Source organism: Camelus bactrianus, chromosome 2 (genome assembly GCF_048773025.1).
Source record: "Camelus bactrianus isolate YW-2024 breed Bactrian camel chromosome 2, ASM4877302v1, whole genome shotgun sequence".
Taxonomy (NCBI): Eukaryota; Metazoa; Chordata; class Mammalia; order Artiodactyla; family Camelidae; genus Camelus; species Camelus bactrianus.
The window spans coordinates 56,664,219-56,682,774 of record NC_133540.1 but is presented as its reverse complement, the minus strand read 5'-3'; the positions used below and the strand labels follow the sequence as shown (position 1 = coordinate 56,682,774).

The 18,556-nt window shown below is 37.1% G+C and overlaps 1 protein-coding gene and 1 pseudogene across 3 annotated transcripts in view; one reads left to right on the top strand and one right to left on the bottom strand.

The window, feature by feature from the left end:
* LOC141579423 (uncharacterized) overlaps positions 1 to 4,220 on the bottom strand; it is a 32,578-nt pseudogene extending 28,358 nt beyond the window's left edge.
* ANK2 (ankyrin 2) overlaps positions 1 to 18,556 on the top strand; it is a 601,138-nt gene that overhangs the window by 80,846 nt on the left and 501,736 nt on the right. The window contains exon 1 of one of the 3 annotated variants that reach the window (XM_074341899.1): positions 2,306 to 2,457. The exons of the other annotated variants lie outside the window; for them this stretch is intronic. The gene's annotated coding sequence lies outside the window, so the exon portion shown is untranslated. Of the gene's footprint in view, positions 1 to 2,305; positions 2,458 to 18,556 lie in introns of those variants that run through there. 3 annotated transcript variants of the gene reach the window in all.

The following is an 18,556-nucleotide window of genomic DNA, read 5'->3' as shown; positions in this document are numbered from 1 at the left end:
CAGTCTGAACTTGAGTTTTAGCAGTGGTAGTGATAGTTTTTTGACTATTAAATTTTTATTAGCTGTTTAGATTTTGGAAGGAACATTTTGTCTGTGAGGCCAAACTTCCTACTTTACTTAGCCCATGTGGTAAGAGATAATGACAAAAGATCACTAAGTGGAGTGTTGGTACAGAAACATATCTGGGAATTATTATTTTAAAGTGCTCAGAGTTAATTATGTTTATAAAGTTAAAGATGAGTAAAATGCCAAGAAACTACACAAAAAGATATTTCCTGAGTAGAAAAATGTATCATTTTCATTTTTTTGTATCTTAGTTTATTGATATGCTCTTTTCTACAGAATAATAAGAAACATTTTAGCTTTGTTCTTTACATTTAAAATGGACACAGCTAGTATGTGATAGAGTTGCCATTCAAATCCAAGTCTTGTGACTCCCAGTCCTGATGATATTCTGGCTTGATTTTCAAACTTACTTTATAATTTATGGATGGCATAAGGACTGAGAATTCCTTAACATGTTAAATGGCACTCAGTATATTTCTAAAATATCAAAAAAGTGGATTATATTGTTTTCTTATGCCCTTATTAAAGCTATAATATCAGTGTTTAGATAGTATCTACATATCCTCTTTGTTATGAAAACAGTCTAATCTAATAATAATCTGTTAATCTAATTATTAATCTAATAATTGATCTGTAATTTTATATGTAATATTTAAGTTATTTATTTATTTATTTCCTCTTGTATTTTGTATCAAGCTTGTGATGTTTTCCTGCGAGAAAATTACCTGGTTGCTTGCGATTATGGAATTCAATATGAGACTCCATGGGGCAACTAATTTCCATTTCATCTCTGTTGGGAATAAGCCACATAAAGAATAAAACTGAGTCAATTCACTTACTTTATTTTTTGATTGTTAATTAAAAATTTTTAATTGAAGTATAGATGATTTACAACGTTGTGTTAGTTTCTGGTGTACAGCATAGTGATTCAGCTATATGTGTGTGTGTGTGTGGGTGTGTATGTATTCCTTTTCCTATTCTTTTTCATTATAGGCTATCACAAGATATTGAATATAGTTCCCTGAGTCAATTCATTTATTCTTATTACTTGTTGAACACCTATTATGTTTAGGTGACTGTAAATAATACCAAAGTGCATGACATTCAATGGGTTTATAAGCTGGTTAGGGAGATCTTATTTCTACATAAATATCTGAAATGCAGTTGATAAGCCAAATTCACAGGAAGTAATACAGTTAAGAGTGCATTCTCCTCTCGGTTAGGGAAGAATTACATTTCTGGTCATTGCTGCCTAGCTTGGCTATGCTTTTGCTTCATAAAAGCTTAATAATTTTGATTATTCTTACCTTAAAGGTTATATTACCATTTATCATAGTGAATTTAGGGTAAAACATGGGTTTTTTTTTTTATCAGTCTTCAGATTTAGTATTAGATACAGAACATATTATAAGGAGCCTTGATAAAGCCATTACTTCCAGAACTTATTACAGAAATAGAATTAGAAACCCTATGCCAAATCAAAGAAAATCTTATTTGAAATTATATGTATTGTTCAAATATTCACCTCCCTCAATTCTAATATTGGTGATCAATAAATGGTTACTGAATGAGTGAATGCAAGCATGAATAGATGATCCTGACTTTCTGCCTACTTACGGACCTGTCTGTCCATCTAGGTGGAGAAGTTTATTTCTGTTGGACTGTATCTAAGTCCTCTTATGGTGGAATTATTGTATGTGGCACTGAGTCTAGTGGTTACCTCCCTGAGATCTTCCATGAACTAAAATCAGTGGTGACTAGCTTAAATAAAATATACACAAAATCTATCAATATTTTATGGTATATATCATCATATGAATATGATCTAAAGAAAGGTGGGGGAGGTGGTGGTGATTTGTGGATGAAATCACTCCCATGGTATTGGCATCTTGACTCATTCTTCACCCTCCCTGAACCAGGGGTGGAAGTTCAGTTACTTCCCATATAGCTGATAAATTCTGGCTGCTAACAAATCCGAGTGCTCTTCTTGCTTATTTTTTCCTTCTGTTAGAAACAGAAGGAATCAGGCAAAAAAAAAAAAATCTTGTGAGAAAACAACAGTTCCTTACTCTGTACCACCTGCTTAAATGCAAGCTAAAGGCATCCAAATGATGCAACCCTTGAGTGTGGAAGAGGCTGGCGGATGGGCTGTCACGTCTGGCTGATCTGATGTCAGAGCAGATCATGTGGTGCTCTGTGGGCAGCTGGGACTGGCCCGCCGAAAGCACATGGATTACAGTCTGAGGCTGTAATGGGAAAGTCGGCTCCTGGACTACCGTCTCATAGACATCAGCCTGCGGGGAAGCTGGGGGCTCCCTGATTTGCCCTGCTCTGGGGCCCCTCCTGCTGCGTGACTCACAGGCACAGTGCTGAGAGAAGCTGCCGCTCCCTGTAAGTGCTTAAAGAAGGTCTTTATTCAGAGCATTTTGGAAGCGGAAAAGAGGCATTGGTGTTGATGGGGGTTCCTGGAAGCCCTTTGTAAAATACTCTCCCAGGGTCTGGGCTGGGCAGCTTTGCTTTCTGTGTCACCCTGGAGTTCACAGGCTCAGCTGGTATGCAAATGTCCCTCCAGCCACGATTTCAGTTTGTTCTCCACGTGATGCATTTTTCTGAATTGTATTTTCTATTTTTGTAATTGAAGGATAGATTTTTTAGATCTGGTTAATGTGAATCAGTTTCAGATTTGCAGACCCTTGAGTGGACGTGGTATTCTCCATATGGTGAGCCGGGAGAGGGGAAAGAGGGTGGTGGCTCTCTTGGTCAAAATCCCTGATTATGTTCAGATACTGGCTGTGTCTGTGCTGGAGAAATATTTAGTGGTTGCCGCCTCTTTTCTGCTTTGGGTGAGTAGGTGGTGAGAGAGAAAGCAGGGTGAAGCAGCAGGGAGGAGTGTGTAGCTTTAGGTAGTTACTGGTAAATTGCCTTCTTTTAATGGTCAAATTGATATTAGGTGGTGTCAGCTGGCAGAACAGGTGCCGGTAGTGGGAGAATGATGGAGTTCTCTCTCGCTTTTTCCAGCAAGCAAATTGTCTTTCCTGCTTCACAAGCCCAATTAACGAGCGGTGAGAAGTGCGAGAGTACAGATTTCTAAGCGTTGGTTTTTGTTTTTTTGCTGGTAACAAACATCACATTCCCACACCCATGCATCAGGAGCGATCCTCACCTTGGCTGTTTAGGTGTGGCCTTTTGGGAGAGCAAGGGAATAAATCCAATTAACATCTTTCTCTTCCTTCTAGGCATATGACACTAAATTTGTTTTAGAGACTGAAAATAAGTGTGTGTGGTTGGAAGGGGCTGTAAAGGGAAATTTAGGAGAACAAATTGTTTATTTGCCTTCACACTTTTCTATGAACACTTAACTGAATTTTAGCTCGAGGTATAGGATGTCCACTTGAAAGACAATGGCAAATAAAATAAAATATTTATTTTTCGTTTTATTTTGAGGGATGATCCTAGTCTCTTCTGTGAGTATCTGCACGAACTGTAGGCTTTGGGGCCAAAGACTGATTCCAGAAACATTTAGGCATTAAAGAAACTTTTGGGTGGGAATGATGGTGAGCTGGGAGCAAAGACAGTAAGGTTAGATGAGGTCTATTCTTTTTTATAGCCTTTTGCAAGAGATGATTTAAGTCACAGAACATCACACAACAGACAAGGACTTGCCCCACCCATAGTGTTGTGAACATTATTCACTTGCCATTTTATTCCACTGAATTGCATGGGCACTAAGTGCAGAGAGGGTTCTAATTCATCCTCTGAGTTCTGTGAAACAGAGGACAAGTGAAATAAAATGAAGCCATAGGAAAATGAAGATTTCCCCGTCCTGCCCCACCCACCTTGTTCTCCTTCCATATTGTTGAGTGAAGCTAGATTTGTGCTGGAAAGGGACCTACCACTGCTTGTCATTTTGTTAGTTATTTCAGAGAAGCTGACAAAGCGCACAGGACCTACAGCTAGTACTTGCCAGGGGTGAGTGGGTGAGCACAGTGTGAGGAATGTTTTCAGAGGTGCTCTTACTGACCCTCAATCTCTGCCTTCTCTGCCGGACCTGAGACCACACCCCCTTTATTGGCTACGTGCCAAACACCATCTCTCTCTGAAGGGAAGCCTGATGCAGCGATGCCCGTGCTTGGGTGTGTTAATTCTTTGGACATAAAACCGAGGAGCCCTCATCTTTCTGTAAGCAAACAACACCTGCTTCTCAGGGTAGTGATGACCATTTATGGGAGTTTTAGAATTTCTTCTCTTCAAAAATTGATCCACTACTATGAAAAGAAATGGAAGAAAATTACGCATTTCCCAATCTCACTCACACAAGCTTCATGTTACTGTCTTTGTGTTCCCTTGTCTTAATCGTCACTTTCGGCAGGCTATGATTAATGCAGAGGCCATCTACACCCCAGATTTCTACTTTTCAGGGAAGGCACATGCAGTTAGGGACTTATTGCTGAACAAACCTTCAGGACTGACAGTTCATCCCTCTCCCTTTTTTTTTTTTTTTTTTTTTTTTTTTTTATAGAGGGGAACACTGGCCAGAGTTATACATGAGATGAGTGACAGAATCAGGACCAGAACCCAGATCTCTTGATTTCTGACTCAGTGCACCTTCTGCAACCACATAACTTAAGGAAAGAGCATTTTCCTACAAACTTAGGTGTTTCTTCCATTTTAGGTTATTTTTCTCTTTATTGAGCTGTAATTTTACTAGAATACCACTGCAATTTCACTTTCTAAGAATATCTTGGAATAGATTGAAAAGTCCTTAAAAAGAAAATTATTTTATTTTTTTAGAGGCATAGCATGTATATATTCTTTGCAGGTCACGTGATGAGATCTCAAAAACGTGATCATTAGTCTTCCAATCTTGCCTTACTGGGATTGAGGACCACCCTAATTAATAAGGGGATGATTGTTCAGTTTTGGCCATCAAATCAAATGCCACAAGAACATTTAGAAACTTTTTCCAATTTGGGTAGTTTTCTGAGTCATATTAGTGTTCTTTCTTTATGCAGGTCCTGTTTATAGTGACATATTTAAAATCATTTAAGAGATGTTTAATTTAAAATAAAGCTTCACTCTAATTCGAAAAGATACATGTACCCCAGTGCTCATAGCAGCACTATTTACAATAGCCAAGACATGGAAACAAACTAAATATCCATCAGCAGATGACTAGATAAAGAAGTTGTACTAAATATATACAATGGAATACTACTCAGCCATAAAAAATAACAAAATAATGCCATTTGCAACATGGATGGACCTGAAGATCATTATTCTAAGTGAAGTAAGCCAGGAGGAGAAAGCAAAAGAAAAATACCGTATATCTAAAAATACCATGTGGAATCTAAAAAAATTATGCAAATGAACTTATTTACAAAACAGAAATAGACTCACAGACATAGAAAACAAACTATGGTTACCAGAGGGGAAAAGGTCTGGGAAGGGATAAATTGGGAGTTCAAGATTTGCAGATACTAACTACTATATATAAAATAGATAAATAAGAAATTCATATTATACAATGCAGGAAACTATATTCAATATCTTGTAGTAATCTATAATGAAAAAGAATATGGTAAAGAAATGTGTATATATGTATGACTGAAACATTAATTACATTGTATGCCAGAAATTGAGACAACATTGTAAACTGACTATACTTCAATTAAAAAAAAGAAAAGAAAAAATAAAATAAATCAATAAAAATTAGAAATAATTATAACTGTACATGAGCTTGAAGAATAAAACCCAGCTCAATCTGTTTCACCAAATGTGGAAGCCATTAATTCAGTTAAAAATTATTTTCAAGCAAATGCTGTTTTCAGCTACTTTAATCAATAAAATTTTGCCTGGAAAAAAGTAAAATAAAATAAGCCTTCATCTTGACTTACTCTCCTTAGATTACTGCTAGACTCAAAAGAGATTTTTGAAAAAATACTTATTGATTGAATGAAAGAATTTACAGAACACTACAATGCCTGCTGATGAGTATAATGAATTTTAAAAGGTAGTGCAATGTTATGCCATCCCTTAATGGTACTAGAAAGCCCATCTGTTAATTAGTCAATCTAATTTTAGTCAGGGTGAGATTCACATATTTGTTTGAAATCAATATACATATGAATAAATGTCACATGTAATTCATCTATGTTAATGCTGTTTGTAAAAGCATTAACACATAATTAGATTGGGTGTGTTTTAATTACATTTTTTGGAAACCTTGGCTACTATACAGAAGCCCTCTGATTATATCCTTAATGTGCAATAATCAGTTTCTACTGGTCTAGTGAGGGCATCTTTTCATTCTAGATGTTAAACTATAGTGATATATTGGGAGAAATTAGTTCTGGTCGCTTTGAGTGGTTTCAACAAGAATAATTGGAACACTGTTCTACAGAGCCTGCACTCTAGCTTAGAAACAAATGACTGCATGTGTGGCATTTCTAAATGGTGACATATTCAAGGAACCCTCTAGCTGATTTTTTTTTTAAGCTTCAGGTTATGGAGTGGGGGAAAAACACAGAAAAAGGAAATTAGGCATTAATGTTCCTAATATGGAAAGACAGAGACTCCAAATAAAGGTACCACTTATTTTAAAAAGATGTAACTGAGAGGAAATGGAAAAAAGAAAAAAAAACCGAAAACAAAACAGATGTTCAGTGGATCCTCAGTACAGTGAATAGCTGTTGTCTTGGATATAAATTTCACCGTTTAAGGTCTTGGGTGCCTTTAACCAGTTCCATTTAGGCAGAAAGCACAAACAAATATCTCTTGTTGTAAATAAAGCAACAGATTTAAGTTCATGCTAATGTGTTCACAGCCATAGCCAAAAGCTTTTCAGGGTTATTATAACACACTGAGCTCTTAGCCCATCCATCTAAATGTCTAACATAGACTGAAGTTATGGATCAGTCCATTGTATACACCATCCTTCTTGAGAGCCAGATGCTACTGTTTACTGTGCTGGTGACTTTGCCAGCTTCAATATGAAATCTGAGCTTGCTATTAGAAGTTATAGACTGATTTTTCTGATCATGAATTCAAGGCCCTATATTCCAGTCTGTTTTGATTAATGCTGCTTTTTTAGAACAATCTCTTAAATCTAATTTATACCCAACTGTCTAAATTGTTTAGATGGAGGGCTTCCTTATGAAAACTGTTTATTTATTGTCTTTTTGGCTCTGGGTTTGATGTAGGTCTTCAGCATACTTTTAAAAAAAATTATCAAATTTATTTTTTATTGTGGATATTATAGCAGAATGTAAAAATTGAATGATAAAAATTTCTTCTAAGAGTACAATTTAACTTCATCTTAAAAAAGGTTCATCTTTTTTTTTAAACTATACATATTCAGGTAAAAAAAGGCTCTTTGACTTAAACTTATGGCTTCAGAATTAAACTCTAGAAATAAATGCTATGGCCATCTAAAAGTTTATATTGACAAACTGCATGTATTTTCAAATTATAATGCAATATTTGTACACAGAATAACTATATATACACTTCACTTACATTGCTGATATATAATAGTTACCCAAACTGTCTTGAGAAATGAGGCTTAATATAGATTCAAACTAAGTAGATCACTCTCAATTACAACGTTTCTTTCACAACTAAGAAGAGATAATCCACAAACATTTGCTGAATGTAAAAAAAAGTCCCATCCTTCGTGGTGTGTTCTGGGAATTCCAGTATATTTTAGATGAGATGTTGACCACGAAGGAGTTCACTTCTGTGCTCACTTGTAAAGCTGGAGGAACTCTGGTCCAAAGGAAGGGATTGCCCTCCATCCATTGGCCTCAGTGCAGCTGAAATGGAGATCTGACTGAGTAAGTGAATGCAGCCTGACCGTTTGGGAGGCCTGAGTGGAGGGGAGGGAACAGCACAGCTTTAATACAAGGGCCCACTCCTGGGAAAAGGACCATCAGGACTTGGTGCTTGGTCCCCTGGCTGGTTTGTAAAAGCCCCTTGTGATGTGCTGATTCTCATGACCTCTTCCAGGAACTTGAGCACTATTAGCATCTCCGCCATTGCTTCTCGTATAGACTGCAGGGATCTCTCTATCTTCAGTTCTTGGAGGAGAAAATTGATTTCCTTCCTTGAACTCAGGTTGACCACCGTCATCAACTTTCTGTAAGTGTCAGCGAGACTGGGTATATTTGCTGGCCCCTTCTCTAGCCTGGCATTCTTTAAAGTTGTCTCCATCTTGGCATACTCCTTTTTAGCCACACAGATCTTGTCAACGAGGTGGCATTTCTCCTCAATCTGTGCAGCCAGTGTTTTTGCCAGTTGCTTTTCATGTCTTCCATTAAGTTGACTTCAACAGACTGAATAAATCTGAAAGAAAGTAAGACACCCACCAATAAGCTGAGGACAGGCAGACTCAACACTGTCTCCCAGTGGAGGCTCTGGAACATGAACTGGGAACACAGGCCATTGGGCAGCAGCAAAACCAGGCCCATACTCAGATTTCTAAGGATCAGCCCGAAGCCAAGCTCCACAGAGGACAGCAGCCCCTCCATGGCACTGATCCACTAGAGGGCTCTGCCCAGTTACCGTGGATCCACCAGCCACAGCAAGCCCCAGGGGACACCCCAACATTCTACCTAGAACCCAACCTGCAGCTGACATCCTGGATTGGTCAGTTATCTGGTCATTGTCGGTGGGGAGGAGGGGAGGTTGTCAGAGGATCTTCAGCATACTTTCGTCCTTTGTCTCGAGCATGTAAAAGAAGTCATGAAGATCTATTGCACCAACACACCACTACCACACAGCCTTTGAGAAGATTGGGTAGAAAAATAGTTCTATGTGTACAGATAGAAAACAGCTATCTACTGCTCTCAGTTGAAAAGAAAATTCCATTATTCAAGACCCAGTACTGGGTTTTGTTGACTCAGTTAGATCCCTTGTTTTAATCTTACCCCATTTGATTTGTGCCTTTTTATCATATTTTGAGGAAATATCATAAGCAGTAATAATAACAATAGCAATTGCCATAGGCTGGCACTTCCTATATGCTAGGCCCTTTCAACATTACCTTTATTTATGGACATTTCAAAAATAGGAAGAGTAACTTGCACCAAAGTACATGACTTGTCAGCCAGGATTTCCAACCAGGTCTTCCCAAGTCTAAAGCTCTCTCTCTCTGTAAGTTAGAAACTTATGCTTATTGTTTCAACTATCAATTTCTGTTGAGTTGTGTATACAAACATAAAAGTTGTGACAAAACAGTTTTTATCTACATACAACACAGATTTGGTGATGGGGGGATGTTGACTTACAGATGAGAGAATGCCTTTATTTTAGAGAAGATTTCATTATGTTAATAAATTGTGGTGTGATACGGTTAAAAGGCATGGAGAATGCTTGGAAGTAACACTTACTGCTTGTTAGTTCTACTGTAGGTATCTAGAAGATAGTCCCCTTAGCAAGTTCCTAATGAAAATATCATAATTTAATAAAAATTTGCATTATAGGACCTTATTATTAAAAGGATACTTCTTTTAACTTTATCCAAAACATGGTAGACTTGAAAGTCCTGCAATGATTAAGGACTTCCTGAAGGTAATCAATGTAACTTAATTCATTAATAGAAATATTTCACATAGCAATATTACTAGAAGTCTGAAAAAGCACATTGTCATATTTGTTATATTTTCCTCCTTTTGTGTATCAGTTCACGTCCCTGAAATTGGGTTGCCAGTTGCCCACATACCTTAGATTTCCTTAAGTTCCTTGAGAGAAAGGCCATGTTTTACCTGTGTGTTCTCAGAGCTGGTCACAATGGCTGGTACAAGATGTTACTTGTTCACAAAATTGCCACCCACCTGGAGGGCAGCTCTCTAAAAAATGTAAGCTTAGTGGTTGGAACTTCAAAGTAGGATTTCTTTGACTTTTTAGGAGAATATGTTGTAGAAAAGCAGGAAAAAAATCTAAGTAATCCAAACTGAATTGCTTGTGTCTTGTGTTTTAGCAAAGCAATTTGACAAGTCCTTTCATGCTAGCCATTCAGAATACCTATCCATTGTTGCACGTCTTGTTTGTGAACTTAAAAGTATACCTAAAAATGTGCTATTCAAGTATTAATGAAAAAGAGGTTCCAGGAAGTTTTACATGATTAGATTTTTTCTCATCTTGGTGTTGATACATCAGTTCTACAATTTATACTTTTTCCTTACAGCTCAATGTCATTGGGTTTTATAATAAAAGAACCATTAAGCCATCCCTCATGAAGAATGAAGCTGAGTTACAAAGTAGATTCTGCGTGATTTTACAGTTACACAATTATTTTGTTTTGCCTGTAAAAGACTATTGTTCCTCCATGTTGTATACTTAATGCTTACTAAAACTGTTGGTATGTATAAAAGCACATTCTTTCTAGTTGTAAATTTCCTTGTGGAATAGTACTGCAGAATTTTAAGTGTCTCATCCTGATATTGTACGGTATTTAATTTCAGAATAAACTAAATCTTATAAGAACATTTGGCCCAGATGTTACTAAAAATAATTGTTGCTCTAAAATTTCACAAAAGGAATAACATTCCATGATTTTCTACTTTTTATGTACTCTGGCTTCATTTTCCATTTGGGACTGAAAAAAAATTTAGAAAAAATATTTTAAAAGGAGATGTGCTTTATAAGCTCCCAGTATGCTGCCTCAGTTAAATCTAAATTGTTGCTGTAAAAGACAACTGTGCACTTGTGTTTAGGCACTAATCTGTTTAAATTATTTAAAATTTAATTTGGAAAAAAGACAAATCCCCTTAACAACAGCTAGCCCAGTATATGTTACTTAATCAATGCTTAGCTAGGTTGGAAGGACAGAAAATGATCTGTAGCAACTGGACTGTAATACAGATCTCATTTGGATGTGGGACAATTTTGAAAAGTGGTCTTGCTTTCAGTTTAACCACCAGAGAAATAAACAGAGAGAGGCTTTGCTCTACTGAAGAAAGACTTGGAACACAAATATAGAAAGATTTGAACCGGAATAAGCCAAACTTGTCATAGTAGGTAAAGGAGATGACAGTACGCTGAAGTGGCGATCTTTTAGACCACAGTAGCTCTAAAACCCGAACACAGTATTGGATTAGACAGATGGCTGGAGATTTCTGATTTTAGAGATAGAAGGGTAATTTTCCAATCTAAATCTGGTAGGATACCAAAGTTAGATTATTTTAAGCTGTGACTGGTAATCATAGTTAATTATTTGTTTTAATGATATATGATACATCAAGTGCCTGTACATTGTTTTTTTCTTTTAATTTATGAATGATGTATGTTTTTGAATAGATAATATACCATCCTGAATCCAAAAGATGCAGAAGGATAAACGCATCTTCCTTCTTCCCTGGTGCTTTAGTTCCCCTCCTCAGAGACAACTGCTGTTTTTATTTCCATGTGTATTTTCCAGTTATATTTCATGACTCTCTCTCTCTCTCCACACACATACACACACACACCTCTATATATCTTGTTAAACCCAAATTGTAGCATAGTACATATACTATCCTGTGTCTTCTTTCACTTAACATGTCTTGAACATTGTTCCATATTACTACACAGGAAGTTGCCTTATTCCTTAAGCAAATGTTTCTTCATGAAAAATGTCAAACATACACAACATTAGCATGTATAAAGAACCCCCCAGGTATCTATTATCCAGCTTCAACATATATATTAATATTTTGACAGTCTTACTGTATGTTAGAAAATATTGAGACTATGATTAACTTTGATGTGATATTGGCCAAGTCGTTATGTGAAAAAAAGTCTCCTTATTAATTGATGTGTGTTGATATATTTGTGAGTGAAATGATATTTTGTCTGATGTTTGAGATTTACTTTAAAAAATACAAGAAAAAAATACGTGTGAGAGGAATAGCTTGAATCAAGATTGGCAAAATGTTGAAACTGGATGAATACAGATTCATAGTATTACTTCTCTGCTATTGTGTATGTTGGACGATTTCCACAGTACCTTTCCTTTGGTAATCTGGCTTCATCTATAGCTTCCCTTTTTTCTCTGGAGTATATTAAAATAAATCCAAAATATTATGTAATTTCACCCATAAATACTTTAGTATGTACTCCCAAGACATAAAGACTTAACAGAAACCCATTATAGTGCCATCATCACATCTCAGAAAATGAATATTTTTAATGTAATCTAAAATCCAGTCTATTTTTCAATTTCCTTGATTTTTTTTCAAAAATTTCATTTTAAAATTATTTTGTTTGAATCAGGAGCCAAATTAAGTCCACATATGGCATCCATTAAAACTTTTAAGCTTCAATAATGTTCTTCCTTTAAAAAAAAAAGTCATTTATTTGTTCAAGAAACTAAATTATTTATCCTGTAGAAGAGCCCACCTTCTGGATTTGACTGTTCCCTACAGGTATTGTTCAACTTGTTCCTCTGTGCCTCGTATTTGAGGCTTGATTGGATTCAGATTGAATATTTATGGCAAGAATCCTTCCTAGGTGGTGCTTGCTGTGTTCTTCATGCTGCGTCACCTTTGGGGGCTCCTATATCTCATGTTTCACTTTGAGTGATTCTAAGATTAAGCAGAGGGTTTGGGTGGTGTCAGCCTTATCTGCCCATTGTAAACTTTCCCATCAACATGTTATCTAATGTTTTATCCAGTGATTATTACTGCCTTGGTCCATTATTCCATTAAGGGTTGCAAAATGATTTTCTAATTCTTCTACTTCTTTTTAAAATTTATTTTGCCTGAGATTGTCTACAAAGAAGTACCCCTTATCAACTTGTTGATTACTCTAAGTACAGTTGGTTTATTCTTTCTAAAGACCATATAGCATTTTACTATCCCATAATTTAACTGGTACTCTATTTATGGGTACTTGAATGTTTCTTTGACTATTTCTTGGATTAAATGTTTTTTCTTACCATATTTACTATTCATTATAAATACACAAGTATATGAATAAACTATGGAATTTTAAGAGATTTATATTTTGATGGAAAAATAATTATTGGATTTTTTACCTTCCACACATTAGTTTGGTATAAATATGAGAGTTAGTCACACAGACCTGTATTTTAACCCTGGATCACTTATTAATCATATGACCTTGGGCAAATTATTTATCCTAAGTCTCATTTTTGCCATTCATATATTGGGAATAATAACATCCAATTCCTGATTTTATTTAATCTTTAAAACAATCTTTCAAAGTGCTTGGTATAGTGCATACTATATAGCAAGTGCTCAGTAAGAGGAACTTTGTTAATATTTCAGGTTTACATGAAATAGCACATGCGAAGTCCATTGCACAGCCCCAGGCAAATAGATGCTCATTAAATATTGCTACTTTTCTCCCTTTCTTCACTTTCCTCCCTATCTAAGCATTAATGATTATTTTTTTTCCTAGACCATTTTTAGGAATGAAAAAAATAGAAACAAAGAACCTGAGCTGCCCAGAGCTTTTTGCTGAGAGAAGTCATCTTATCATTCTGTCTACCTTTGTAGATACCCACCTGGAATTTCTGGGGGTCACAGCTTACTGTTGCAGAGGCCTGGCTGCATACTGAGAAATGGCTACTTTTCAGGTGTTCTCTGTTCCAAAAAAAGAATGCAAACAACACTGGGTGTTAACAGTGAGCTGTGGAAATAGAATGTTCTTCTCCTCTGCCTGGCCCTCTCTGCCCAGTAGAATCATGACAAATGAACATTCCCATCAAACATAACCTTATGGGGGGAGGGTGTGGCTCAAGTAGTAGAGCACATGCTCAGCATACACCAGGTCTGGGTTCAGTCCCCAGTACCTCCTGTAAAAATAAATAAAGTAAACCTAATTACCTCCCCCCTCCCCCCCAAAAAACCCCAAACAAAAAATTCTTTAAAAAAATGGCATTTGCCTGAAAGCTGATGCTAAGTTATTTTTGCTAGCAACCCATGAGAATTATTTTCGCCTGCTTTCTTGGCATTTCTCTTTTCCATCAATCCCTCACATAGTGAAATCTTTTTTTTTTTCAGTGCATCTACCTAAAGTTTGTTTGTTTGTTTGTTTGTTTTAATTGAGTTATAGTCAGTTTACAATGTGTCAGTTTCTGGTGTACAGCAGTGAGGTCTTCATCTTGACTTTATTTCTCCACTTTCCCCTATCAAATCATGGCTGCTTTTCCTCTCCCCTATGGACTTAGGTTTCTAGCATCTCCTCTTCTTACTTTTGCTATATTCTTTCAATTCTCAGAAGCACCATCTGTCCATGAAGGAGATGTTTTTGCATGACTCCTTTGTCCATGTGATTGGATAAAACTGGCATTTCTTAGCATTACCTCATTTCTTTTTCCTGTGTTCCTATAAAATAGCTGACAAGCACTGTTCATTCACTGGTCCCAGGTTTTTAGATCTACAGAATGCAGAAAGGTTGATTGATTTGAAAAGATATGCCGAAGATAATAACAGAGTCAGCACTGCAGACTCTAAAAGAACAGTCGGCTCCCGGACACGGGATCAGGCTATTTTCAGTGAAATCTGCTGAAGGAGCACACACACATTTTACTAACAGCCTGGTAAACAAGAGGTGCTTTTGGTATTTCTAGTGATGTTCTATCTACTTGGAGAGAAAGATGAACATGTGCTGATCTTTAAAGAGTGGTAAATCTAAATATTTTGACAAATTTGAATGAATTTTCATATTAAAGTGTGATTTTGGTTAAGATTAATGCCATTTGTTGTATTAACTGAAATTTGGAGCATCATAATCTCTCATGAATGGCATCCCTACTTAACTAAAAAAGTAAAGTATAAAGCAGAAGAAAAAGATCAGGAACACAGAGACTGCTTGTTTTTTCAGTCACCTTATGATTAATCCATGACAAGTAAGTTCAGATGTCAGTAACCAACTTTAAGCCATAATGACCCATGTCTGCTCTTAATCTTTGGTGTAGATATTTTTCTATTGAAGGACGAGTTAAAAATTATATGTAGCAGTTGAAATTTTGTCTTGCACAATCTCTGTACCTGGGATTCCTTCAGAGGAAAACCTGTTTAAAATACTAACTTGTGATCTTTCTCTGCTAGCTTTGCACTCCTCTGTATGTTGGGCAGTGGATTGTTCTCATCTATGAAGGACAAGTATTATTCCTTCTGCTCTCACTCATTGATGCAATGATAATTCATTAAGCAACTACTATGTGCTAGATCTGGTGCTGGGTGCTGGCAGTGCAAAGATGAATGAGACATGGTCCTGTTCTGGGAACTATATTCAATAACTTGTAATGGCCTATAATGAAAAGGAATATATATATATATATATATCACTATGCTGTACACCAGAAATTAACACATTGTAAGTTGACTATATTTCGATAAACAAAACAAACAAAAAAATGGTCCTTTTCAAACAGCTGGCACTATGTTTAGTGTCTCTGCCTGGAACAGGCAGGGTTTCTCAGAGAGTGGTCCGTGGCCTCTCCTGGGGCCCTACCCCAGCTCCTGAGGCAGGGTCTAGAGATAGATCAGGGATCTGCATTGTCACCAGATGGTTCTTGTGCACTGGCCCAGAGCATGGTAGGAGTCAGGTGGTTGAGGGGGAGAGTCACAGCCTGCATGCAATGCAGGGCATCCCTCAGAGAGAGCTTTCCACTCAGCATTAATATTTCTGGGAGGCTCCTCAGAGGGAAACACCTTGTCTGTCTTGAAGGAGCTTCCCCTGGAGGGGGCATGCTGAGTGCTGAGATAAAGACTTCTGGGAATGGTGTAAAGTCTGTCCTCCAGAGAGTCTTAGTCCCAGACTGAGGGGCAGATTCTGGGTTAGGCAGGGAGTGGTGGTGGTGGGGATTAGGGCCAAGGTCTTACATCCCTAGAGGGTCCATAATTTAGCCCCTGGATTCTCCAAGGGAAGACTAGAGCTGACAGCTGAAATTTTGAGGATTCATTTACAGAGAGAATAATGCAGATATAAAATCGTAAGAGCTAGTACATATATAGTGTCTTGTTACTCCTAGGTGCTTAGAAGCACTTTACATATATTAATTCACTCAATCCCAACAACTTTATTAGGTGACTCTGTTAGTACTATCATCCTCGGTTTACAGAGGAAGAAATGGTGAGGTTAAGTAATGCCCAAAGTCACCTAGCAGAGCTGGGATTCCAACACAGGTGGTGTGGTACAGAAGGTAAGCTCATCACCACTGCAGTCAACTGCCTCTTAGAAGTATCATCATTTAAAATGGTAAAAGCAGAAGTACATAGACCATTCACACTGTTCTACTTAAGCATTGGTTTCCCTCAGCTTTCCACTGAATTGTATCCTCCTCCGCCTTGGACCACAGAAAGAACACTTCTGGGAGCCCTGACAACTGCCCTCTTAAATGCCTTCAGAACTGGTTTCTTCTGTTTCAGAGAAGAGATTACATGCTTCTTTTTGCTATTGCTTTATAATCTAGATGCATGTGAAAATCCCCATTACAGAAGATCTGGTCCTTCACTTCACTGCCTGAGTGAAGACTGGATGCACTATTTTTAGAGATAACCCCCCAACATCCCAGTCCCCAACATCCCAGTCTTTGAGTGTGTGATACCAGAAAGCCCCAGAAACCAACCTACCAAACAAAAAGCCCCCCAAAATTCACAGCACATATTTAGAAGGCTGAATAACCTTTCAGTTTCTTTTATTTGATTTTAATTTCAGATTGGGTATCTAAAAGCTTTCATATTGTGTATTCAGTAACTTGGATAATTATTAACAAGTTTAAAAAATGTTAACAAGGGAAAATACTTTCGAACTTTTGAACTGTGTCTCAGTTTCTGACATGAAGAGTTATTTGACTTGAGTTCTTTTTCAGAAGCCATTTAACATTTTTACATATTGCACCAGATGACAGAAACCTGGCTTACAAACTGATCTGAAGGTATCTTGAATCAGAAGGTACTTGATGACTGAGATCGCTCTCTTTTTTTTCTGTAGAATGAGGAGCAAGAGGCCTGCCATTTCTTGGAAATTTTGCCCAGTAACCTGGCGCTATAGACATCTTCCTGGCTTCCTTGGTGGAAGAATTACACCTGCAAAACATGATCTTATTGACCAAATCATTCTTAGGTATAGGTTTGCTGCATAAACAATTATTCTTGCACTCAACAATAGGCTTGCCTTAATGGGTCAGCTCTTGTAGCTGTAACTGTAACTGAGGGGCATGGTTATTTCTGACTGTGAAAAGATGCATGAACTTCTGATAGACAGCACTGAATATCCAAAACCAAATTATTTTATTAATTTAAACTAATTATTTTCTGTTAAAATAATATGCTCCTCTTATAAAAAATTCATTAGAAGAAATGTTTGAAGTAAAAGTGAGTGATCCTCGCCCCTCAAATTCTTTTCTTTTAAAAAATTATTTTTTAATATGTTTTACTATTTTATTTGGGGGAGGTAATTAAGTTTATTTTTTTTTTAATTTAATAATTATTTGATGGAGGTACTGGGGATTGAACCCAGGACCTTGTGTATGCTAAGCACATACTCTACCACTGAGCTAAATCCTGCTCTCCAACCCAAATTATTTTCAATGTCCACAGATATCTGGTGCTTCTCTTAAAATAACATTTCCACTGAAGAAAACAATAGTTTAAACTTCTGAAAACTAGAGTTATTGATTCATAAGAGTAAGTTTTAAATTTTTGACTATTAAGAGATTGTATTAATTTCCTACTGCTGCTGTCATAAATTTCCACAAATTTAGTGGCTTAAAACAACACAACTGTATTACCTTACAGTCTGGAGATCACAAGTCCCAAGTGAGTTTCGCTGGGTTGAAACCAAGGTGTTGGTAGGGCTGGGATTCCTCTGAAGGCTCTAGGGGAGAATTTGTTTCCTTGCGTTTTCCACATTCTAGACGTTGCCCGCATTTCTTGGCTCCTACTCCATCCACCATCACCCCGACCTCTGGTTCTGTCATCACGTTGCCTTCTCCCTTGTTGACCCTCTTGCCTCCTTTTTATAAGGATCCCTGTGGTTCTATTGGGCCCACCTGGATAATCGCCCGTCTCAGAATCCTTAGTTTCATCACACCTGCAAAGTCCCTTTTGCCATCCGTGGTAACTTTCACTGGTTCCAGGGATTAAGATGTGGACATCTCTGGGGAGGGAGCATTACTTAGCTACCATAGAGAGATACACCTCTGATTTACTAAGGAATTTTGTGTGGGAGAAATTCATATTAAATTATCACTTCTCCCTCAACGATCCTTTCTGTTTTCATCCAAATACCAGAAGCTCCATTAAGGTCTCGCATTTGGTTTATCTGAGAACACCTGACAGTGATGTGAAAGAAGCCCCAGAGCAATGTTTACCAGAGTTGCCAAACTAGTGGCCTATGAAACGTTAAAGATGTTCTGTGTTAAAAAGTATACTGAGTCAATAGGATTGAAAATCATTGCATGCTTCTTCCCACCCACCTTCCTCTTTAATACACATTAGCAAATAGGAAAGTACTGAGAATTCTTACTATTGCCTGTGAT